This window comes from Etheostoma spectabile, unplaced genomic scaffold (genome assembly GCF_008692095.1).
Source record: "Etheostoma spectabile isolate EspeVRDwgs_2016 unplaced genomic scaffold, UIUC_Espe_1.0 scaffold280, whole genome shotgun sequence".
NCBI classification, from domain to species: domain Eukaryota; kingdom Metazoa; phylum Chordata; class Actinopteri; order Perciformes; family Percidae; genus Etheostoma; species Etheostoma spectabile.
This window is the reverse complement of record NW_022605578.1, coordinates 94045-120040: the sequence shown is the minus strand read 5'-3', so window position 1 is coordinate 120040 and position 25996 is coordinate 94045. Positions and strand designations below refer to the sequence as shown.

Genomic DNA, 25996 nt, shown 5'->3' with positions numbered 1-25996 from the left:
CATCACTCAAGGCAGCAGGGAATGGCTGATTTTCATACAGTGCCTTGCGAAAGTATTCGGCCCCCTTGAACTTTTCAACCTTTTGACACATTTCCAGGCTTCAAACATAAAGATATAAAATTTTTATTCTTTGTGAAGAATCACCAACAAGTGGGACACAATTGTGAAGTGGAACAAAATCTATTGGATATTTTAAACTTTTTTAGCAAATAAAAAACTGAAAAGTGGTGCGTGCAAAATTATTCGGCCCCTTTACTTTCAGTGCAGCAAACTCACTACAGAAGTTCAGCGAGGATCTCTGAATGATCCAATGTTGTCCTAAATGACTGATGGTGATAAATAGAATCCACCTGTGTGGGATCAAGTCTCTGTATAAATGCACCTGCTCTGTGATAGTCTCAGGGTTCTGTTGAAAGCGCAGAGAGCATCATGAAGACCAAGGAACACACCAGGCAGGTCCGTAATACTGTTGTGGAGAAGTTTAAAGCCGGATTTGGATACAAAAAGATTTCCCAAGCTTTAAACATCCCAAGGAGCACTGTGCAAGCGATCATTTTGAAATGGAAGGAGTATCAGACCACTGCAAATCTACCAAGACCTGGCCGTCCCTGTAAAACTTTCAGCTCAGACAAGGAGAAGACTGATCAGAGATGCAGCCAGAAGGCCCATGATCACGCTGGATTTCAATTCAATTTTCAATTCAATTTTATTTATAGTATCAATTCATAACAAGAGTTATCTCAAGACACTTTACAGATAGAGTAAGTCTAGACCACACTCCAAAATTTACAAGGACCCAACAGTTCTAGTAGTTTCCTCCAGAGCAAGCAACAGTGCGACAGTGGCGAGGAAAAACTTCCTTTTAGGCAGAAACCTCGGACAGACCCAGGCTCTTGGTAGGCGGCGTCTGACGGGCCGGTTGGGGTTAGTGGAAATAACAAAAATAGAAAAAATAGTAGTTTGTAGCAGTTCTTTGTAATAGTTCATGGCATAGCAGGGCACTGTGCGGCATTACAAGGCACAGCAGGACGTAGCTGGGCACCGCAGAATGTAGCAGATGAACATGGCACCGCAGAACGTGTAGCGGGACCATGGCGACAGCTGCTACCATGATTTTGGAGCATCCCTGATCCGAGGGAACATGCTGGGGAAAAAAGAACATAAGGACTCCGGGGAATGACTCCCCAGAGCTAGGTTAGTAACACGCATTTCTGGGACATGGATGCACATAAATGAAAAGATAGGAAGATAGAGGAGAGAGGAACTCAGTGTGTCAAAGGAAGTCCCCAGCTGTCTAAAACTATTACAGCAAAACCAAGAGAGACAGGGTAAAGAGAGTAGCCTGGTCGGGCTAGAACTCTCCCCAACCGGATCGGCTGTATGCCAAGTCTCCCTTTAGTTTTATTATATTCTTGGTTATGTGATAGATAAATCAGACAACTATGACGAGAAGCAGGTGGGCCGGGTTAGGCGGACGCTGCGGCTCCTCACTCCCTAACAATATTCAATTTTATGCCCTAACAATAAGCTTTATCAAAGAGGAAAGTCTTAAGCCTACTCTTAAATATGGAGACGGTGTCTGCCTCCCGAACCCCAACCTGGTGGATGAACTGCAGAGAACTACAGCTGAGGTGGGAGAGTCTGTCCATAGGACAACAATCAGTCGTACACTGCACAAATCTGTCCTTCATGGAAGAGTGGCAAGAAGAAAGCCATTTCTCAAAGATATCCATAAAAAGTTTAATCGCAGCAAAAGGTGGCTCTACAAAGTATTAACGAAAGGGGGCCGAATAATTTTGCACGCACCACTTTTCAGTTTTTTATTTGCTAAAAAAGTTTAAAATATCCAATAGATTTCGTTCCACTTCACAATTGTGTCCCACTTGTTGGTGATTCTTCACAAAAAATAAAAATTTGATATCTTTATGTTTGAAGCCTGAAATGTGTCAAAAGGTTGAAAAGTTCAAGGGGGCAGAATACTTTCGCAAGTCACTATATCTAAAGAGCACCTTGAGATCAGACTTTCTGCTCTGGCATGAGATAAACAGTTTGGAGAAGAGCAGGCAATCCTCCTTCACCGCCTTTTTCTTCAAAGAATTGACAGAGGCACGTTCCTGATGGAAGACGTTCATGCAGTTTCTTTCAAACTCATAAAGTTTGGATTCTTCCTCAAGTTCTTTCCAAAACAATATAAGGACTTTAACTATTGATTTTTATGATGTTGAATATGGTCTCATTGTAATTCTTGACCATAACAACATAGGGATAAATATCGCCTCTTGTGATTTATCTTGTATGGTTCAAGAGATATGATGGAAAATACAAAATTAGGTTATGGCTGAATCTAAAATGGCCGCAACAGCTGTCTAGAGGCCTTCATTTATGTTGTGTGTGGTATTATTGTAATCATTGACCATCAAAACATAGGGGTAGACATCATCCTTTATGCAGTTGAATGTTTTGTTCAGGAGATATCATGCAAATACTGTATACATAATTTGGCTATGGCGGGGGAAAAAATGGCCGCCGCGGCTCGCATGAAGTTCTTTTGCGATGGCTAACGTACTTTTTTGAAAGAGCACTACCCACCGAGTAATTGTACCAATTTTGGTGCTTGTATCCACAAGTGAACGATGACCTTAAAAAATGGCACTTATCTGCTCCACTATACTTGCAGGTTGTTGTACGTAGTGATGTGCAATGACAAAGTGAAATCTAATGCGGTAATCACTTATTAAGTAAGACATACAGTGAGTAGATGAAGTGAAGAACACATGCATAAAGGGTAAGCCTAAACAATACAGACCAAAATGCCATGCTAACAGGATAGACTTACCTATACGTGAAGTGATCCTCTGAATGGAATGCTTCAGAAGTGATACTTTAAAAGTGATTTGTCTCCTTGCTGTTCCAAGCAATTTGACCATGTCCTTAACTAAGCGGTTTCCTTGGATTCATACTGCTCTAGAGCAGGCTAAAAAGCTAAGGAAAAGAAATGTTGAAAATACATAAATTTAACGGCAAATATTTAAAAGCCATATTGGCGGGATACAATGGTAAAATAAGGAATAATCTCCGGAAAATGAAGAGGCCGCTACCAATATAAATTAGTTGTTATAAGTCAACGTTACACAAAGGTTTGTTCTTACCAATTGGTAACGCTAGCTTTGGTTAACTTCTGCTCACTTTGTACAAATTACGCATTAGCTATTTGACCTGCTTTATCATTGTTTTCGCTGTTAACATAGTGATAACAGACCGTTTCTAGAGATCTGCAAAAAAGAAACAAAAAAAAAACATGACAACGCCACTTGTAAAGGTGCCAACTTCATCAGATGGGTGCTGCTAAGCCAAACAAAACTATACTGGCATAACGTAATATAAATGAAGAAAAGGTTGTGCATATCTTGCCTTGATAAAACATCAGTTTCCTCCTTTGGACCATCGTCATTCAATAGCCAATTAAATTGTGCGTTCATTGTGTCCCTTAGGTCATTTATTCATGTCCTAAAATGACTTCTCCTCTCAGCCATCTTCTCACCAATAACACTGAGTGAGTTAAAAAGAAAAAAAAGCTCGCAAGGAACTGACAACAAATCTGTCAGAAAAAAAAGAAAAAAGGCGGGGTGAAAACCTGGGGAGTATTTAAAAGGGGAATTTAACTGACCTATATAACGATTGTCTATTTTCAATTGAAAGAGGAGAGAAGAACAACGATAACTGTCCCGCCTTTTTTCTTAAAGATGGCTAGGAGAAACTTTATTTCCCAGTGCAAGTGGACGCTAGACGACTGCACTCGTCTTCTGCAGACAGATGCTGGGCCTGCTGTTTTGGAATCAACATTAAAAAGGGAAGAGTTTTAGTTATAAATGTTTTTGTAGTAGTAAAATTGCTCGAGAAATGCAGTTTCGTTTACAATATTGATAGTGAATGAATGTCAAGTTGAGCCAGTGACTGTTAGTTTTTTAATGTTAGCCGTAAGCACATGGATAGATAATTTAGTAAGAGGCTGACCATGCCTTTGTGACGCCCAGCAATGTGTGGTCACATAATGTATTTCATTTTGGATGTTTTGAATAACAAGTATATGGTGTATATTGTTTTATAAGAGCCTCAATTCTTGCGTTTGGTGTAAATTTAGTTTGTACGTTCTATACCAAAGTTCATCACAAGGGGGCTGCGCCTCTCAGTGAGACGGCGTATTGTGGTTCCAGCCTCTCGTCTTCAGTCTGCCAGAAGCGAGAGAAGGAAACACACTACTTGTTGCAGGTCTCATCATTTTCCTGTTCTTTTCAGGTTAGTTGCTGATAAAAACACACATTTGTGACCGAAATAAGGTCAACACTTGATAGGAATGTTTTTCCGTGTTAGATACTGGATGAAGAGTGTAATTAGGAGTTATTTAGAGAAACACAGAGCAACGTGGTCGGAATGCTAACGCTACAGCCGAGTAAGCTAGCTACACTCCCGGAACGTGTCACAGTGGGTGTATTGTCCCGTTTTGAGGCTCCGATGTTACTTCAAGTAATGTTAAATGCTGTTCAAGCGAGTGTGTATTTGAAAGACTGTGAAGATGTATTGAGTTAACTGTTATGTGTGTAATGTCTCACACTAGCTGTACCATTTTGTTAATATAATTAACAGCATTTTGCTAATCTGTTAGCGCCCAGCCTGCGTGTTGGGAATCATAGTAGGTATGTGAGTAAAATTTTCAACATGGTTAAATGTTAAAACTAGTTGTTCAGATAGAAAGAGCTGGAAAAATCCTTTAAAATGTCACCAAGACCATGTTTATGGGTTCAAGAATAACAAAATAAAGGCCATTTGAAACTAGGAAGTCGTCACTTTATTTGGTCCTTTGTTGTCCATTAAAATTAAAACAAAAGGTGTGACCGAATCATAAAAATTATAACGTTTTTTGCTATAACTTTTTTAATTGTTGAGAAATTTATCTGAATTTTTTAGGATAAGCTTTTGGCCATATCCTCTACATATTCTACTTATGAAAAGTCAGATACACCATAATATATAAAAATAAAAACAAACACTAATTACACCGAATAATAATCTTTATTCAGACAGCACTTATAAAAACAGGTTACAAAGATTTAAAACTATTGCAAATACAACAGTGTACTTGTACCACCTTAGGTAAAGGTTAGGTAAATTTTGTCCCAATGGGAAATTTGTTTTGAAATACAGCCACCAAACATATAAAACAAACACAATACAAAAATCACTAGAAAGTGATTAACATCATACCACTCATACCTTGTGTAATGACATTCAATACATAACTATTTTATGTATTACAGTTACATTACATTTCATTAAGATAGGGTCAAATCTTTCAGAATCAAATCGGATACAAGTTGATATTTTGAAATTTCATAATCGGTGGCATTATCCTCATAATTTTGTCCTTCAAGCCAATAGCCAATAACGTATGTGCCTCCTTGTTTCTTCAGATATGTATCAATTTGTCCATAATACATGGTTTCACTTTTTGTATCCTTGTCAAACCAGATGTGGCATATCCTTCTGCCCACAACCTTGCCCCCTATAATTTCATCAACACTGAACCTGCAGTCTTCATCCATCTCAGGGAACTCAATGCTCAAATCAAAGTCTGGCTTCTTCAGTTTTGCCTCCAGCTTCTTCCTGTCACTTTCCAGTCTTTGCTGCGGTTTAGCTGCAAGTCTCTTCATTACTTCGTCTTGAATTTCAGCACAGTTCTTTCTTCTCCGTTGCCTCTGTTTCTTTGCATTTGTTATGGCAACTTTAATCAGTTTTTCTCTTTTTTCAGATGTCAATCCATCCAGGTAATCCAGTACTTTATTTTTCTGAGCACGAATCTTACAGGAGATGAAGCACAAGGTGGCATTTGGTGCCTTGTCCTTCAGAGCAGAAAACATGCCCATCACTTGCTCTGCATCAATGTTATGTAAACGAGCACTTTCTGTCTCCTTTTTTAGCTGATCATTTACATCCATGTTAAAGTACCTCTCTCTAGTGGTGTGTCAGGGGTGCCTGGGACCTTGGACTTCGTTGTTTTCAACAGGGCTGTTGGACTTTCACTTGATGTTGATTGAACATCTGGTGTGTGTAATGGTCCAACATCTCCAGTGGAAGGCGGACTTGGGTCATCATGCATATCAACACCATGGGGAGGCTGACTATTGTTCAGATCAAAGGGTCCTAAGGCTGGGCTGGGAACAACATCAGTGATGGAAGAAAGGCTTCTTTCTTGATAAGAACACTCAGTGGAAGGCGTAGTAGGACTGGGATCCTCAGACATCACTACATCGGCTTGAACATCAGACATGTCAGGGACTGCTGTGAATTTTACAAAATCTTCAAGGCATATCTGTAAAATATATATATTTTAATATAATTTTATATTCATATTTTATATTACTATTAGAGACTTCAGGCAATTAACAGTTACATATACAGATATTTAAGAAAAAGCAGTATATGCTTTACCTTTGTGTAGCTGTCCATGTCTGACTGACGAGTGAGGTGGTGCTCATATTTCTACACTCTCTTTGCCAATTGGTTTATGTGATGGGGGTTGAGTGTACAGTGGAGCATGTTTTGGATAGCTTTCACAGTTTGGGCTGGAGACTTGTCGCAGACATGATAAAGTAACAGCAGATGACCATTCTTTAGTTGATCATGTGTAGATGGCAGCTGACTGAAGTTTTCCTCCAAAAACAACCGGCCCCTTCCTGGCTCTAGCGTCTCTGAACATATTTGTTTCTTTCTTTGGACCTTTGGCATTTTTGCTGAATACACCAGAAAAAAATGTGTAAGTGGAAGACACTTCATTTTTGTTAACAGTATTTTCCACACATTTGAGTCCTCCCTTAAATGTTGTGGTCTAAATGTGGCATAAATGTGGCATAAATGAGGAAACCCTCATTAGTCACACTAACTACATTAGACCATGAAGACTTCCTCTCTCACTCATCAGTCGTTTACTGTTAACATATATAGATCCCTCCAGAAACACTTCAGTAACTATTTTCTACTTCATTTTCTGCAATGAAAATAGCTCCATCTAACAAAACAACTTTTATAGCTTTACTATTTGACACAAGAAATTATTTCGCACACATTCTAAAATATACAGACAGTCTCATACTACTACATGAAACAGTATGGCTGCTTCACAGTCATTATCTGTCCATTGAATTTGAAGCAGATTTTGCGGGTGGTGAAACTCCCGAGGTCGTCGTTCAAATTCATTGAAATTTCATTCACTTGTAGTTTAGCAATTCAACTAAATGTATATTACAAATTCAAGAATGTTTTTACTCACCTTTGGCAAAAACAACGATTTTACGAGCAACACACTTTTGGCGGCGCTCACGCGGCCAGTACAGTTCAACAGGAAAGAAGATGACTGAACGAGAAGGTATCTATGGTTCTTCCGGTGGTGTTACCGATAAAAAAACACGGAAAATCCGCCATCAGCAAAACAAGAGACGCATTTTTTTCTGTAACACCGCACGCGTCTGACGAAATCCGAAGTCGCGTCGACCGGAACTAAAATAGCAGCCGCGACAGCGGAGATAGGCGCGTACCTAATCATAGTGGTAACTAGTAACGTTGCAGTTATTTAGCTTAGTACAGCTATCAAAGCTGTAAGCAGCAGACAAGAGAAAACTGGGTTTGAGTTATGTGGTGATTATAGTAACTTAAAGATGTTCTGTTGAGAAGAAATGTGAAATTGAGAATACATTGAGAAGACATGTTTATGTGAAAATAAAGTCTGGCAGAAGCGAGAGAAGGAAACACACTACTTGTTGCCGGTCTCATCATTTTCCTGTTCTTTTCAGAACAACATTTTAATCTGACCACAGGCCTCACGCCTGGGGCCTGTTACACCTTCAGTAGGTTAACATTAATTAATTCCCCTCAGAAAACAGGCAGGTGACAGAAATCTACATTTTCAAATCAAAGAACACGTGACAGTTTTTTCTAAAAGCACCAAACAAAGACTAGCCTCAACTGCTCTTTCAGGTGTCTGACTGCAGAAAGAAAGCTCCAGGTGAGCTTCCCTCACCTATTTATAAGCTCTCAAATCAAAACTCAAACGACGTACTCTCACGTGAAGATGTTAGTTATGATGACCTATAAAGTCATCAGGTATTTCAATTGTCAGATCATCTGTCCCATACATGTAACTGTTGACACCCCTTTTTCCTGTCTAGGATACTTAAAGCACATGTGTAGTCACTGGCGTGAGTTAACAAATGTATACTATGACCTCTTCAATTTCCTGGAGAGTGATGGTGTTGTGGACATTGACAACAAGATGCACCTTTCATTAAGTCTACTTGCCGCGACTCAATAGGGACATCACAGCCTTTGTACGGCAATATAACAACCATGGGTTGCGGACAGAAAGGCATCAGAGCCCCTTGCAGCTTTTTGTAAGAGGTTGCGTGGAACAGCAGGGACGGCCAAGCACTGCCATGCAGGACATCTTTGGTGCCAGAACTGCACCAGAGGGAGGTGTTCATGGTGCAGGAGGAATAGGAGGTGATGCTGATTCAGATGGTGCTGGGACTGCAGAAGCCTCTGCTTCAGAAAGGACACCAATGGGAGACTGGTCTGACAGAGTGACTGTACCTCCTAACCACTACATGTTGGACAGCCCAATCATTGAACAGGTTGTAGCACGATTTGATCCACTTAGTGGCCCCAGTGATCGCCTCGGATTAGACATCCTGCATGGTGTTTTGTCTTTCCTAGGGTCCCTAGCTCAGCAGTGAGTGTGTTTGTGTGTGTGTCTGTGTGAGTGTGTGTGTGTGAGTGTGTGTCTTGTCAATTTGTAAATTGGACAATTAAACAGGCAAAACTACACAAAAGTGAACCCAGCTTGAGGAAGAGTGACTTTGATGTAAACTGAAGAGGTTTTTTCATGTGCTCTTTTTGAAAAGAGTTATGTGTATCATAGGGGTCCACATTCATTCTGTTTTTTTTTTTGCTTAGAGTATAGTAACCTGAGTACAAGTTCAAATATGTTCATTATGTCCTCAGTTGCATACTAGGTAATATGATGCTGTACTGTTCTGCAGTTCATTGACAATTTAAACATTTTCTGGGAGCGCAGACATCTTTTTAAAGCAGATAGACTTTCCCTTAACAAGCCAGGAGTAAAGCTGTTCACCTCTAATCTGCTTTACTTTCTGCGCTACACATCTGCCAAGGACACGAGACAAGACGAATCAAAACAAAAGGAAGACACAACAAAGTGTGGCAGTGATCCACCACAGCCCCCACCTGAGCAAAGATTTGACCCTGGGACACCACAGAGCACAGATACAAAACCTCAACTCCTCTTTTCACCCATCCAGCACCCCTCTAACACTCTTACCAACCCCAAATCCTTTGAGGAGCCATCGCTGTCTCCACTCACCCTTTCCCCTCTTTCCCCTACCCCCATGTTGGAGTTCACTGACCACATGAATCACCTGGTAGATGCTGGAACCAAATTTACACCCCTTCCTTCCCCCATCTCTCAACCCCTGGCAAAAATAAAACGCCGGGTTCAACCCCGGTTAATAGTAAAACGCCGGGCTCCTCTGCCAGGAAGTAAACAAACTCTTTCCACTCAGACTGATAAGGACGCTTGTGTGCAAAATCCAGTAAGCATGACCTGATGTGCCGGGCCTTGGCTCCAGGCCTAGAGACACTCATGACTTTTTCCAAGACAAGCCCGGGCCCTGTGGATTCAACTCTTCCTCAATTTATGTTGTGATAGGTAATAGGAAAAGAATGGTGAATAAGCACTTAACTGCAAACTTAGCAAATTTAGCATCCATTCCTCGTCAGCTACAGCCTGTCCCAAAAAATGAAAACACACTAACACTAGCCTTACTAAACGTCAGGTCTTTGGCAGGAAAATCCTTTTTAATCAATGATTTTATTATCAAACACAATCTAGATTTGATGTTTTTAACTGAAACCTGGTTAGACCATAACAACAGTGCTGCTGTTCTCATCGAGTCAGCTCCCCCTAACTTCAGTTTTATGAGTGAGAATAGAGTGAATAAGAAAGGAGGTGGAGTCGCCATTTTGCTTAATGACTCATTCCACTGTACGCAAATATGTTATGGAAAGTTTGCTTCTTTTGAATATGTGGCTCTTCAATTAAGATCTTCCCCTCAAGCGATGTTTCTAAATATCTACAGGCCACCTAAATATTGTGCAACCTTCATTGATGACTTCACTGAACTGCTGTCTATAATCTGTATTAACTTTGATTGTGTAATCATTGCGGGTGATTTTAACATTCATGTTGACAACCCCCAGGACAGGGGGACCAAAGAACTGTGTTGTGTTTTTGAGAACTATGGACTGACTCAGCATGTGACAGAGCCCACGCACAATAAGGGACACACTCTGGACTTGATTGTCTCAAAGGGTCTGAACATTTCCAAGGTTGTGGTGACTGACGTTGCTCTCTCTGATCATTCCTGTGTTTTCTTTAACGGCACTATCTCTGTGCCCAAAAGTGTCCAAACAAAGATAATCAGAAAACGGTATATCACTGAAAACACCAGTGAAACATTTATTCAGCTTTTCTCCTCCACACCCGCCCTCTCTGGGCTCTCAGTCACTGAGTTTGTAGACAATTTCAACTGTAAAATTACAAATGTTATTGATGCCATTGCTCCCACTAAGGTCAAAGTTGTCTCTGGTAAGAAAAGATCTCCATGGAGACATGTCCTACTGGTGAGAACAGAAAAAAGAGAGTGTAGGAAAGCTGAACGAAGGTGGCGAAAAACAAATCTCCTGGTCCATTATAACACCTATAAAGAGAGACTTCGCATTTATAATTTAGAACTGAGGAATACAAGAAGGTCCTTTTTCTCTGATATTATCTCTAGAAACAATAATAATTCACGTGCTTTGTTTGCTACTGTTGATAGGTTAACAAACCCTCCAGTACCAGTAGCATCTGAACTTTTATCTACCAAGGCCTGCAATGACTTTGCCTCCTTCTTCAAAGACAAAATTCAGAAGATTAGACAAACAGTCAGTGCCTCCATATCAAGTTCAGGATATGTGTTGTCACAGTGTTCAAGCAAAACTAGTTCCAATATGACAGAATTTCACACAATCAACCATACAAACCTGGAGGACATTATTCAACATCTGAAAACCTCGACCTGTTGCCTTGATATTCTACCAACGGGACTTTTCAAAAATGTTTCCAATTGTTTGACTTCTGATCTTCTACAGATTGTGAACACATCTCTTCTTTCAGGTATCTTTCCACAGGCCCTGAAAACTGCAGTAATCAAGCCACTTTTAAAAAAGAACAACCTAGACAAGTCACTAATGAGCAACTATAGGCCAATATCAAACCTTCCGTTTTTAAGTAAAATCATTGAAAAAGTAGTCTTTCAACAACTCAACCATTTCTTGTCACTAAGCAACAGTTTTGATACCTTTCAGTCGGGTTTCCGACCACACCACAGCACTGAAACGGCTCTTGTCAAAGTCTTTAATGACATCCACCTTAACACAGATAGTGGCAAAATTTCAATCTTAGTATTACTTGATCTCAGTGCTGCATTTGACACGGTCGACCATGACATATTACCAGACCGATTGGAAAACTGGGTAGGACTTTCTGGCTTAGTACTAAACTGGTTTGAATCCTACCTAAAGAATAGGGATTACTTTGTGTCAATAGGTAATTATACATCTGAGCGTACAAATATGACGTGCGGAGTTCCGCAAGGCTCCATTCTGGGGCCTCTTCTGTTTAACATCTACATGCTTCCACTGGCTCAGATTATGGAGAAAAACAAAATAAGTTACCATAGTTATGCGGATGACACACAAATTTACATAACCTTATCGCCAGGGGACTATAGTCAAATACAAAAACTGACTAACTGCATCAAACAAATTAACGACTGGATGTGCCAGAACTTTCTGAAATTAAATGAAGGAAAAAGTCTGCGCTCAGCTTCAAACAACAATGTTAAAAACAACAGACAAAGCCAGAAATCTGGGTGTAGTCATGGACTCAGACCTGAACTTTAACAGCCACATTAAGACAATTACAAAGTCAGCCTACTATCACCTAAAGAACATATCAAGGGTTAAAGGACTTATGTGTCAACAGGACTTGGAAAAACTGGTCCATGCTTTCATCTTCAGTAGACTTGACTACTGTAACGGGGTCTTTACAGGTCTCCCTAAAAAATCAATCAGACAGCTGCAGCTGATTCAGAACGCTGCTGCTCGAGGCCTCACTAAGACCAAGAGACTGGATCACATCACTCCAGTTCTGAAGTCTTTACACTGGCTTCCTGTGTCTCAAAGAATTGATTTCAAAGTACTCTTGCTAGTTTATAAATCCCTTAACGGTTTAGGTCCAAAATACATTTCTGATCTGCTACTACACTATGACCCCCCCAGACCTCTCAGGTCATCTGGGACAGGTCTACTTTCTGTCCCCAGAGTCAGAACTAAACAGGGTGAAGCAGCTTTCAGTTTCTATGCTCCTCATATCTGGAATAAACTCCCAGAAACCTGTAGATCCGCTGCTACTCTCAGTTCTTTTAAATCAAGGCTGAAGACCTTTCTTTTTGATGCTGCCTTTCTTTAAATTAATGCTCATTTCTTTCTTATGCTGCACTGTAACTTTTATTCTTGTGTTTTATGTGTCCTAATGTTTCTATTTTGTTTTTAACTGTCTATTCATGTGTCTTATTGATTTTTAATGCTTATGACTTTTAACTGTTTGTACTTGTGTTTTATCTGTTTTAATGATTTTGTGTAAAGCACTTTGAATTGCCCTGTTGCTGAAATGTGCTCTACAAATAAAGCTGCCTTGCCTTGCCTTGCCTGTATTGTGTGTATGTTTCTACCACAGGGAAGCGCTATGGTGCAGGTTAAGAGGACGCGTTTGCGTCATTATGTTTGTCCCAGTTGTTTTGCCGTAGTTAACTCAGAGGCTGTCTGACTGTGAGACTGATGTGTTCGCAGCTAAAAAATAAATATGTCAAGAAAAGCTAAAGATGATTCATTTCTATTGTCAACTCTTTTCCTCCAAATACGTTTGCTGCAACAACAGTATAACATAACAAAGTGCAACAGAGACTCCCAGATATGGAAATCTATGACTGTGTTCAGTCCGACTGTCATCCTGTCACAAACAAAACCACAGCTCAGCTCAGTCTCAATGCTGAAGCTCTACTCTGGTGATCTTGCAGCTCTTGAAACACAGTATCAGGCTGTTGCATATCTCCCATGGACAAACAAGGAGAACAGCCAGGCAGATGCCTTTTGGGTTGAAGTGCTCCATTACAAAGACAGCTGTGGAGACCCCACTTAAAAAAATGTTGCCCTCTTTTCATGATGTCAAGTCTACACGGTGTAAACATCAGCTTGAGGACTCTTAAATGTAAATTGAACAAAGCCGGATTGTACCGCCAAAGGATTATTCCTCTACAAACGCCATGAGTATCACCATCAGATTGAAACTTCATGGACCTGGACAAACATTTGGCTACCGCACAATGTGGCAGGTATGTAAATAAAAGTACAATCTTGAAGAGAACAAAGCTCTCAATCTACCGATCAGTTTTGGTTCCTACCCTCACCTATTTTCATGAAGGTTGGGTCATGACGGAATGAATGAGATCCAAGTGGAAAAACGAGTTCTGGTTAGGCCAGGTCATAAACTGATTGAGTGCAGAGTATGTATGTAATTGTGATCCAGGCCAGGCTGCAGACAAATGGAAAATCTGAAGTGTATAACTGTGAATAAAATATAACCTTTGTCATATATGTTATTTACTGTTTCATTTATTTACCTCTTTTATTTAAGAAGTCATGCATTCACGGTGGCACACTGTGGGTCGTCCTTATGGCAGGTGGAGCTGAGTCATGCGGCCATGTATGAGCCCTGCTCTTTGTGGTTGATGCCTGTGTCATCGACAAAGTCCATTCAGAGGTCGGCCACCGCATCGACTTCACATCTGCCGCTGTCACACACAGGTCTCTCAACAGGCACATTGATGGTGAGACCCACACCAGTCCTGCGTTGAGAACACTTGCGGCCAAAACAACAACAAAAACACCAACACCGGAAGAGCTGGAAACATTCTACAGGGATCTCAATAACAGGCACAAGATCCGCCATTTTGAGTGTGCTACCAGAATACTGTGAGGAATTTAGAGACCCCATTCTGCCCATCAGAACCTTACAGTCTCAGGCAAATGGTCGTGGCACTGGACTTGGTGGGAATGACCTGTCAGTGCCGCAGAAGCACTGCCAGGCCTTAAGAATCATCGCTGATGTGTCAGAGGAACAGGCAGTGCAGATTGAAAGAACGAGGGGACAGCACACCTTGTCACTTTGGTTTGCAGCACGGGCAGGCAGAATCACGGCCTCCTCAATGATAGTGTCTATGATAGTGCAAACTTTTTGTTTTTTTGCCTGGCCTTCCCACAAGTAGGAGCATCACCAGATGCTATTATGAGTTGCACCTGTTGTGGGATAGGCTGCATTGAAGTGAAATGTCGTGCAAAGTACAAGGACTGCACAGTCCTTGATGCATGCACTACAGCATTTTTTTTGTTTGTCCCTAGTTTGTTTGTCTAAGGATTGTTTGTCCCTAGACATGGTCATACTGTGATTTTGTAGTGTGGACACTGAAGGACTCTGTGGTTCTATGCATAACTCACACTTTATTTTGGAATGTACAGCTCCAGAAGGCACAGGAGTTACCTCGCCCTGAACTTGTGGTGCAATATTTTACAGTACCACCTACCTCCCAAGCATTGTTTGATACGACAGCCACTGGCAGTGTGTGGATAGAGGCCAAGAAATCAGCCTGCCAAAAAAATACAAAGCATCCAAGAGAAATAAGTCTGTGTGGGGTCTCTGTGCTGGACCAAAGAAAGGTCCAATGCTGGGATGTGACAACCAGAACTGTACAGTTCAGTGGTATCACTTCCATTGTGGACACCCCTTCTGCTGATACTCCTTAGTTTTTGCCCTTAGTGTGCTGATTAGTGTTTGATTGTACATCTACTACTGTTCATATAAAGTGCTTATCTAAAGTGCTTATCTATCTCTCAAATCGTTACCAGTTATATCAGAAACCTTTCCACTCAATTCTCTAACCTAAAGCACCTTTAAGATTTTTGACGTCTGATATTTGCTCTTAAAAACCCTACCCTACATGCCTGCAGCCTCTCTGATGACATTATGCTCCACACACTTATAAATTGCAGTGCTTTAACCCTCCTCTTGTCCTCGGGTCAAATTTGACCCGTTTTCTACATCACAAATTTCTTTCATCCCAATTGTCCAAATATTACATGAATGGTTCCATATAATGGATCAGTTCACTACTTTATTGAATTAAGTTGAATATATAAGAATTCGTAAGAATTAAGTTTTATTTCCCCCAAAAAACTTTGACAAAAGTTGATTTAATTTCATATGCAAGTTTCTTGACCATCAATTTGAAAAATAAAATAGTGTAAAACTAGTGGGGATTAGTGTACATACAGTACACGTGTCAAAAAAGCAATAAAAAGCATCAAAAAGTGTTGAAAAAGCATCAAAAAATTGTTAATTTTCAGTTTTGACCTGAGAGGACAACACAAGGGTTAAACTGTGTCCCCCCTGTTGTGTACGTGTGTTAAATGAAGGACATATGTTCGTCATGTAAACTAATTTGACAACATGTCATAATTTGCACAAAAGTTTGGGGATGACCCATGGACCTAATCTATTCCTTTGTGAGACACTTTTTTTTTGATGATTGTACATTCATGAGCATTACATTAATGCACAGTGCATTGGGAATTCTCAATAAATACTGTTAAGTCATATAAAGTTGTTTTATGAATTTATTTCAATTGTCATTTCACAGTAGATTCAATTAAACTGTAGTTTAAACAAAACTCAGACAACACTTTTGCACATATTTGCCAAGGCAGAGCAAACAATGACAATCTTGGTGGCACATTTGTACCGTGTAGCTGCCTGTTGGCCTTCCTCCTCCCAAAGGAACTACACTTTTCATATTCAAACATGAAGAATGTATTTACAGGCTGTTCTCAGTTATCAACCTGACTTGTTTTCTCCATCTAACAGCAGTAAACAGACACAGAGCTCCTCCCATGCTGCTGTCTGATGTAGAGGTATGAGAGACATAGAGACAGGTCCTACCTGTTCTGGACTGTACAACAACAGGAATGTGGCTGTCAGACACACAAACACACACACACACACAAAGACACAAACACACACTCACACACACACACACATCTAGCCTTTAACCCTCAGGTTGTCCTTGGGTCAAACTGACCCGTTTTCCTATATCAATGATCTTTTTAATTACCCAAAATAACGTGATTGATTCCACACACTCTTTGGCAAGTACAAATCTCTACTTTCATTCATTTTGGGTTGTCTTATTCAATATATTCACATAAACCTTTTTTATTCATATGACATAGACATATTCCAGTCTGTGATTATCCATCAACATACTTTCCTTTAATTTTAGTCTAAATAAGTCCTAATTTAAGCTTTTCTAACTCAAACATTAGGTATAATTTCCTATAAATGAGGTTTATTGACACTAAATTACCAAAATGACTTGTTAGTGTTACGTAGTGTTGAAAACATTGACAAAAAGTCTTTTGGAAAAAAGGACAAAAACATGAGAAAAAGTTAAAAACATTGATTGAAAAGCGTCAACAAAAGTTTTAATTTTCAATTTTGACGGGAAGGCAACACAAGGGTTAAAACAAAAGGACAAAGGTTATAGAGTCTATGGAGACAATAGACTGTATACAAAAAGTTGGAGACGGTGAGTCATAGAAACATATGAACCAAGCTGCCAGGAGGACAGAGGACAGAGACACAACTAGACTAACGGTGGAGAAGGAAACGTACCTGGTTACTAGTACTACACTGTCAAAAACACAGTTGAACTGCTTCTTATTTTGAGTCAAGAGAGTAAAAGATCTTTTTTCTTCATAGTTATTAGTATTAATTGATTAATTATTGGGGAAACATATTCAGACATTCACATCCAGGCCGGGGGTTAATATTTCCCTCCCCGAATGACCGTGACTGTGTATCCAGTACAGTGTTGAGATCTTACTGTTTAATAGTGTAATTAGTGTAGTTTGTATATGTATGTACCATAAAAAGCCATGAAAATCCAAGAAACTAGGCTAATTAAAACAGGAAAACGTTGAGTATATGGGCTCCTTCTGCCAACATAAAATCACAGAATTATGATGTGTGTCCACACGGTGGCGCAGTTGTACCATGTAGCTGCCTGCAGGCCTTCCTCCTCCCCAAGGAACTACACTTTTATTTATTTAGTTATTAACCTGACTTGTTTGCTCCATCTCCTGTCTGACAGACAGACCTGGACTGTACGACAACAGGAAGGTGGCTGTCACACACACACACACACACACACACACACACTCAAAGACACACATTCACACACTCACACGCACGTTCTTTCTATGGCCTTGGTTTACACATCTACTGTATGATCAGTAAAACACCTGTCCTAGACCCTAATATACCAGTCAGATGACTGTTGGATTCGATCAGGAAGAAAGCAGTCTGCTAAAATTTAGATTTTCAGAACTCGAAGTTATGAGTGTGTCACTTTCTCCTCGCTTGTTTCCTGTAACATCTCTGATTGTACCACCTTCACGATCAGTGTGAAGAATGGGGGACAGGAACACATGATCAGGTGAAGATCTGAATTCCAGTCAGAGTGTGCGCTGTACACAAAAGGAGAAATGCACAAATGAAATGGAGCGGTTGCATAAGGAGAGAAACGAGATGAGGCAGGCTGATGGGAGTTTGGCAGCAGAGCTCCACCCAACAGTCAGACAGGTACAGTCACTCACGTGACAGCACACAGAGCAGCAGGGAGCTGCATGTGCTTCTTTGTGCTATTAGATAGATAGATAGATAGATAGATAGATAGATAGATAGATAGATAGATAGATACATGCATACATGCATGCATACATACATACATACATACATACATACATACATACATACATACATACATAGATATTGATCCCAATAAAATGGGAAATTATATTGTTACAGCAGCAAAATATAAATACAGGATATAAATATAAATGAAATACTAGGATACAATATACATACATACAATATACATTTAACAATAATAGGATAAAATACAAGAACAAAGATTTGAATATATACGAGTTGGGAATACAAAGAAATGTGCAACTGCTTAAATATTAAGGATGGTGTTGTGTGTATTCGCAGTGTGTTTGCTAAATGCTGCGCATGTGTTGTCCAATGAATGAAGATGTTTTGATGAATTTGCTTGTGTTTTGTCTATTTGCATTGTGTCTTCTTCAGTTGCAGTGCGTTCGCCCCTGCCGGCCCCCGTATAACCCTCCTTTGAACAGGCAAAAACCTTAGACAGAACCTGGCTCTAGGTGTAAATTCTTCTAGGTGTCCAACCAGTTGGACAGGCGATTTCAATAACAGTAAAGATAACAGAATTATGACTCATAATCGGAAACATGGCTATATTCTTATTTTTAACCAACTGGTATGACTACTGTTGTCTATAGAGAACGCAGGTGACACATCCGAGCTTGTTCAGTTTCACTAAGCGTGTCCATCAATCATTCTGCCAGTGTTACTGGCACAACCCTCCCCCCCCTTCTTTTCCGAGACATGTTGTTGAGAAGCGGTTCTGAGCCGCTTGTTTAAAAGGATTAACTGTATCAAATCAGTAAGTTGGGGAAACAATAGCTATGTTTCCATTCACACGTTTTTCTCCAAATTAAGTGATATTGAATGAAAAATGCCTTATGGAAAAATTAAAAGTCAAAGGAAATACGTTGGGTCTCATGGGATTTTCTCTTGATCAATATATGGCTTATGCGATAAACTCTGATGGAAACGTTATTTTATTTTATTTGTATTAGTTTTAGGTCATTTTATGGTTACAACCCACCACAAAATGAAGAAGAAGAAGTTTTTGTCAATTTCCGCCCAGTAGTTCCGCTCTGTTTGCACACATGGCGGGTGTCAACAAAGACAAATGGAAGTGGACGAACGAGGAGACAAGAGACTTTTTAAATTTAATTTATCAGGAACTTGTGAAGGAAATGGCCGACAAAGGTTAGGACAAGCAGTGGGACGTCCTGCGGAGTAAAGGGAAGGCGCTCAAACAGCGAGACATAGAGGAGGGACAATAAAAGACAAGTTGCATCTGCATCATTATAGCGATGTGTTTATGGCGTCGTTGTTTTGTTATTATAGCTTGATATGTCGCTCTCAGCTGGCACATAAGCACTATTACAACTTATCCTATAACTTAGCCTGTTGACCATTTGTTGGTAGACGGCGAGGTCCGTTTTGTCTAGAAAAACTTTGTTTGCAAAAGTTTGCTTGAATGTTGTGTGATTCAGTGCAAAAATGAATGGAAACACCTCAAAATGTCTAAAATCAATTTGATGTACTAATTTGATCGCAAAACAGCATGTGACAGGTTACACACAGGTTTTTATTGGCTTTAAAGCCGTTGGATGGAAACACACTTTCACCAGTTTTATTCGCATGAGTTTTTTTTACCAAACTTCAGAAAATTTGATTGACAAGTGGATGGAAACTTAGCTACTGAGCATGAGCCTAATGTTAAACGTGTTGAACTGCTAAATCCAGCCTGAGTCTACACTATTAAAGCCTGACAGAGACAAAGACACGCCAATCTACTGTAGCTTGGATTGTAGCTCATTTGTTCATTGCTTTGGACCAAATACAAGTGTCTGTCAAATGAATAAATTTAAATATCGTCTATATGTCTCGCAGTTTAGCATTCAGCTGAAACTGTAAATGTTTGTTTTCAGATATGTTACTCATAACTCAAAATGCTGGTTAGACAACCTCCTCTGTGTGTGTAGTGCAGGACTGCTCACTGTCATGGACACACACACACACACACACAAACACACAGAGGAGGTTATCTAACCTGCATTATGAGTTATGAGTAACGCTATTTAGCTTCTGTCAGCGCGGATCTTGATATAAATGGAAATGGACTTTATTTATATAGCGCTTTTCTAGTCTTAACGACATTGTGTCTTTGCTATTTTAAGACGACGCAGTTTCCCGTCCAACGTCCACGTTGTTTAAACAGAAAATGTACCTGCGCACATGGGTGTGCTGGTCTCACAGGGAGGTGTGTTCAGGTGCATTCTTGACGGATTGCTATCTTGAGGCAGCGGGAAGTGTTTACCATTATCCAACAAAAACCTGGTCTAAAGTCGGTTACACAGTAATTCATTATTTTAGTAAAATGCGCTATTTACATCATACACTGTGGCCGAGGCTGCTGTACAAGATGGCACCTGCTCTTCAGATCACACATCTTTACACTGGACAGAATGGGTTGGGGTTCAGTGTCTTACCCAAGGACACTTTGTCCATGGGCAAGACACTGAGCCCCAACCCCACATTGGGGACCAGGGGGAGGGATTGATCCACCAACCTTCTGATTGGCAGGCAACCGCTCTACCACTGAGACATGGCCAAAGCTTATGATGACGAGAGAGAAGAAGAGGTGGAGAACATGGATCATATGAGGCATTGGCACACTGACAAGAGAAAGTTTTAAAATAGTTGGCAACTGGAGTATTTATTTTACTGAAATTGAGTCTGCAGCAGTACGTCTTATCTGTAAACAAAGAGTGTCTGTTCTTAAAGAGAAAAATCTCCGTCGTCATTATGAACACTGACTGGAAGCTGCTGTTGTTATTATAACTTATTATAACTGCAGAAAAACATATTTATTTCTGACTGTATATTAAAGTGCTGTTTTAGTTTGAGTTCACTTCACATTTGTCCTATCTCCAAATTGTAAAGTGCAATATTGTTCAAACTAGATCAGCATTGAGATTGATATTGAGATACTTGAGGGATACAGCAGGAAATGTTCCGCCTGCTGCGGTCTTTAGTTCGGGGAAGCTAACGACGAGACAGAACATTTTAACGACGAGACAGAACATTTTAACGACGAGACAGAACATTTAAACGACGAGACAGAACATTTTAACGACGAGACAGAACATTTAAACGACGAGACAGAACATTTAAACGACGAGACAGAACATTTTAACGACGAGACAGAACATTTAAACGACGAGACAGAACATTTTAACAACGAGACAGAACATTTAAACGACGAGACAGAACATTTTAACGACGAGACAGAACATTTTAACGACGAGACAGAACCTTTTAACGACGAGACAGAACATTTTAACGACGAGACAGAACATTTTAACGACGAGACAGAACATTTTTGCACGTTAGTCACAAGGAGTGAAGTTTTGTTTTACAAATAAATGAATGACTTACAGTGGATACCATGCTGACTGTGTATGCATGTCACAGGGGCGTGTTCTACCCTGAATTGTAATGATTAATCAAAACTATGTGTATCAATAAATATAGTTTATTTCTTATGAATATGTATTTTATGATTCCTTAATATGTGTTCAACTTTTGAAGTTGATTTGTGACGTGCAAAACATTTCAATGTAAAGGTCCATGACTTGAACGTTGAGTTTTGGCCCGCGGCCCTTCACCCTGATTCATTTTTGGCCCTTGAAGGGGAAGCATTTGGGCCCCCCTGGTGTAGTGAGTCAGTGAACCGGCAGGAGAACCACACCCAGGAAACAGTATTTCTGTTGGTTTAAATATGCACATGGAAGTATAGATAAGAGTGTGTGTGTGTGTGTGTGTGTGTGTGAAAGCCACTCCTTTTTGAAAAATCTTCCGAGTGAGTTTCAACACACTATTGGCCTCAGGTGTGTGTGACACGTACGTACTGTGGGACATGCTTTTACCGTTAGACACCTCCTCCAATGCACACGTGTCCATGCTCACACACACACACACACACACACACACACACACACACACACACACACACACACACACACCTACATTCTGATGATCTTGGTGATGGCGCAGTAGATATGTTATACGCCTTTAGTTGCTCCAGAGCTGTGCGACCTCTGACATACATAGCGATTGGAAGTCGCTTTGGATAAAAGCGTCAGCTAAATGAAATGTAAAGTAATATAACGATGAACACAGTTTGACACGTAGGGCTCTATTTAAATGATCTAAGTGCACGGCAATAAGCCCATATCTGCAGGTGCGTTTAGGGCATGTCCAAATCCACTTTTGCTAGTTTGACGGTGGAAAAAGGGTCCGTGCTGCGGGCGCATGGTTGAAAAGGATTGTACTAAGTGTCCTCATTATTGTATAGGTGTGTTTTGGGCGGGACATGCAATAAACCAATCAGGGTGTCATCTCCCATTCCCTTTAAAAGCCAGGCGCATTTGGACCTTGGTGCCTTGCTATTAGGATGGAGGATTTGCACCGTGCTACTGTACTTCCCTGTGTCTGTATGTGTGTGTATGTGTGTGTGTGTGTGTATGTGTGTGTTTTGTGTGTGTGTGTGTGTGTGTGTGTGTGTGTGAGCATGCGCTGTGCGTGTGTGAGCATGCGCTGTGCACGAGCATAGGCACATTTTACTAACACGCTGTTAAATAACTGTGTTACTGACTTTAGACCAGGTTTTTTGTTGGTCAAAGGCGCGATCACTTCCAGCTGCCTCAAGACAGCCAAACGCCCAGAATGCACCTGAACACACCTCCCTGTAAGACCAGCACGCCCATGGGCGCACAGGTGGGCGCAGGTGCGTTTGCTATTTAAACGACGTGGGCGCTGGACGGGAAATTACCGACTGAAATAATAAAATAGCAAAGACTCAGTTGACTCTACTGCACCAGAGTCAACAGCTCCAGTGCAATGGAGTACACTGGCAACACAATGAAAATAATTACAGACTGCACTGGAAAACAGAACAATCAGACAGTAACCTAATCATGAGTTTTTTTTACTAAATTATAAATGCAATTGCTCATCATTCAACAAAGCTAAAGATGTAAATGTATTTTTAAAGATGATTTTTTTGGGGGCATTTTAGGCCTTTTTTCGAGAGGACAGATGAAGACATGAAAGGAGAATGACATGCAGCCAAGGGCCGCAGGTTGGAGTCAAACCCAAGCCCGCTGAGGAGTAAACTTCCATATATGGGCGCCCGCGCTATCAACTGAGCTACCCGGGCGCCCAAAAGACTTTGAAATACAGTGTTGTATTGCTTCTGTCCTTTGTTTTATTGCTAAATATGTGGATATAGTAGATCAACAGAAAGTTGAAGAATTATCCCTCAAGCTAACCACATTCTTTAAATGACATTACAAATGACATTTACATTACATAGTATCATTATTGTTAACCCACTGTCAAATAGACAAAAGGCTACATTTTATATACACAAACACAAATTCTGTTGACCGGTTGGCCGCCTTTTCTTTTACGAAAATCCCTATGAAAAGGTTTCTTATTGCCGCCCATATGTAGAGGACTTGTGTAAAACCTAATTAATGAAGTGAACGGGTTAACTTGGGCTCGGGAGCAGGACCAGACCTCAACCGCACCTCTGATCACCTGTCAGGCCTACATACACCTGCTGTACTCCGCCTGCCCCGTTCGTCTCAGATTGCTCGACCCCACCCTCACTTTCCTCCTTAGTGCTGATCTCTGGTGGCTGAAGGTTGAGGACATATTCAGATTGGGATTTTGGTTTATGTGCTTTGCTAAAAAATATAATAGTATTTAACCATATTGTTGAATGGAATTTACGAGTTTGTATCTGCACTGCAGCCTATTTACGATAAAGTGTTAATTTCAGTGTGAAATGTATGCTCTATATAATCTTTTTTTAAATTATTATTTTTTTTAATTAATTTCTGTGGATCATCATGATTAGGTACCAGGAAGTACATCAAATAAGGACGAAACAACAACAAGCGGGGAAAAAACAACTTCAGAATTTCATCAAATCAAATCAGAATTTCATCTCTATTTTTATTCTCTATGTTTCCCTCAACACTTATCATTGATGATCCCATCCCACCTCCCTTCCCCCGACCCACCCTACCATCCCCCCACCTCTTTCACCTCTGACCCCATTGCTGGTTCTCATTCCAGACAGATCCCACATACACACACACGACAAAAAATAAAAATAATAATGGGGATTCTAAAGACATGCTCTAGATGGCGTTATAAATTTGGCTCCATTGGCTATCAAATTGTTTTTCATTTTTGTCCTCTGACATTGATCTTTCAATACACAGGTAATACTTCATTTAGGCCTTCCAACTCTCTACTGAAGGTGCTTCCTTATTTTTCAAGTTTTGCAATATTGGTTTTTTAAAGATAAGAGAGGAAAAAAGTATCTGCCAGTGTATGCTCTGTATAACAAAAATCCGGTTATACCTATATAACCTGATGTGCCAGATTGTTTGCCATTACACAACAGATTTTTGTGTGATATGGGATCCTGTGCTCATGAATCCAGCTAGCGTGCAAGGTAATGCTCTATATAGCCCCCTCAAAAGTGTTCACAATGGAACACAAAAGTTCCATCATTTGATAGATGTTAAAATTAGTCGCGTGACACTTTTTTTCTTTGGCTTATTTGGATGAATGGACATTTTTACCTATAGTCGTCGGCTGTACTGACAAATACAAACATGTACAGTGCGTCAGGGTATGCTCAAGGCTGTGGCTGTGATCAAAGTCCAGACCAGCCATCTGCTGCTTCCTGTAAAAACATCTGCCGTGTCAGCTGAAGACACACACACGGGGTACAGTCAGTCTGGGGACAGTTTTCAGTATATTTCTGTTTGAATAATTCGTCCAAAACCTTTACAGCAGCAGCCTTTCCGATGTTGCATTAAGTGTGTCTATCAATGCAGTGGGTAAAGGGTTACTCCAGTCAGAGTCTCCAAAAAGAAGCCTCTGCTGTTCATCGAGCAAAGGACCACCTGGCTGGTCCAAGTTCTGACAATATGAATATCATCCATCCTGCATAAAATATGTGGAGACTTTGTTTTCATGTTTTAAAGGGAAACACTTTTTTCAACCTGGACCCTATTTTCCTATGTGTTTATGTCTAAGTTACTGATGAGAACAACAGTCTTTGACACTGGTCCAGTTTTAAGCGTGATCGCTGCAGTCTGCAGCGGTGAAACAAGCTACAATGTAAGTTAATAGGACAATTGTCCAACGTGTATTAACATTTATAAAAGTGCTCGTTTAGCCACTGACAGGCTCAGATTAATATTCTAGGTGTCTGACAACATTATGGAAAGGATCCCTCCAGAGATAGACCTTTACAACCTCTTTGAGACCTTTCCGTATAACCAGAAACAACTCTGAAGTCTCTGACACTAAACCTACCAGACTCCATTTAAAAAAGCAATACGTTTAGCGTGTATAGAGCCAATATATTTTCACATGTATATCGGTAAACTTTATTAACCAAAACGGCTTTTCATTGTTGAATTTTGTTTGTCTACTTGAATGAAGTGTATTTTACACTTGCTAAAATTACTGTTTATTTACATGGATGGGGGGGTTGAGATCTCCACCAAAGGCTGTAATCTAATTTTGTATATATATAAATAAAAAATTAGATTACAGCCCTTTCTATATATATAAAATACATATATATATACACACATTAAAAGAATTGCCCTGTTTGAAATTGATATTTATCTTCAGACATTTGATAGTCACACTATTATTTAACGGTATTTAACTCCATACTATTCTGTAAATATTGCAGCATTGTGGGTCGGTTAAACGTGTATTTTTCCAACTTTATTTTACGGGCCCTGAAAGCAACTCCTCTGATTGGTCAAAAACTTTCAAAAGCATCACAGGAAAGCTAAAACTGCATCGCAGCTAACGACGATAAAAGGACCGAAAAGGAATAACACATGGACAAAAGACTGTCAACATTGGACCTAAGAGTATAGATTTATT

The 25996-nt window shown here is 40.2% G+C and overlaps 1 long non-coding RNA gene across 1 annotated transcript; it reads right to left on the bottom strand.

The window, feature by feature from the left end:
* Positions 1-8083: 8083 nt before the first annotated feature.
* On the bottom strand, positions 8084-25902 carry LOC116685988 (uncharacterized). The gene is made up of 3 exons (XR_004331105.1): positions 25771-25902; positions 8862-8869; positions 8084-8096 (listed from the first exon to the last, which is right to left on the bottom strand). It is a non-coding gene; the product is annotated as an uncharacterized LOC116685988 (long non-coding RNA).
* Between the last annotated feature and the right edge of the window lie 94 nt (positions 25903-25996).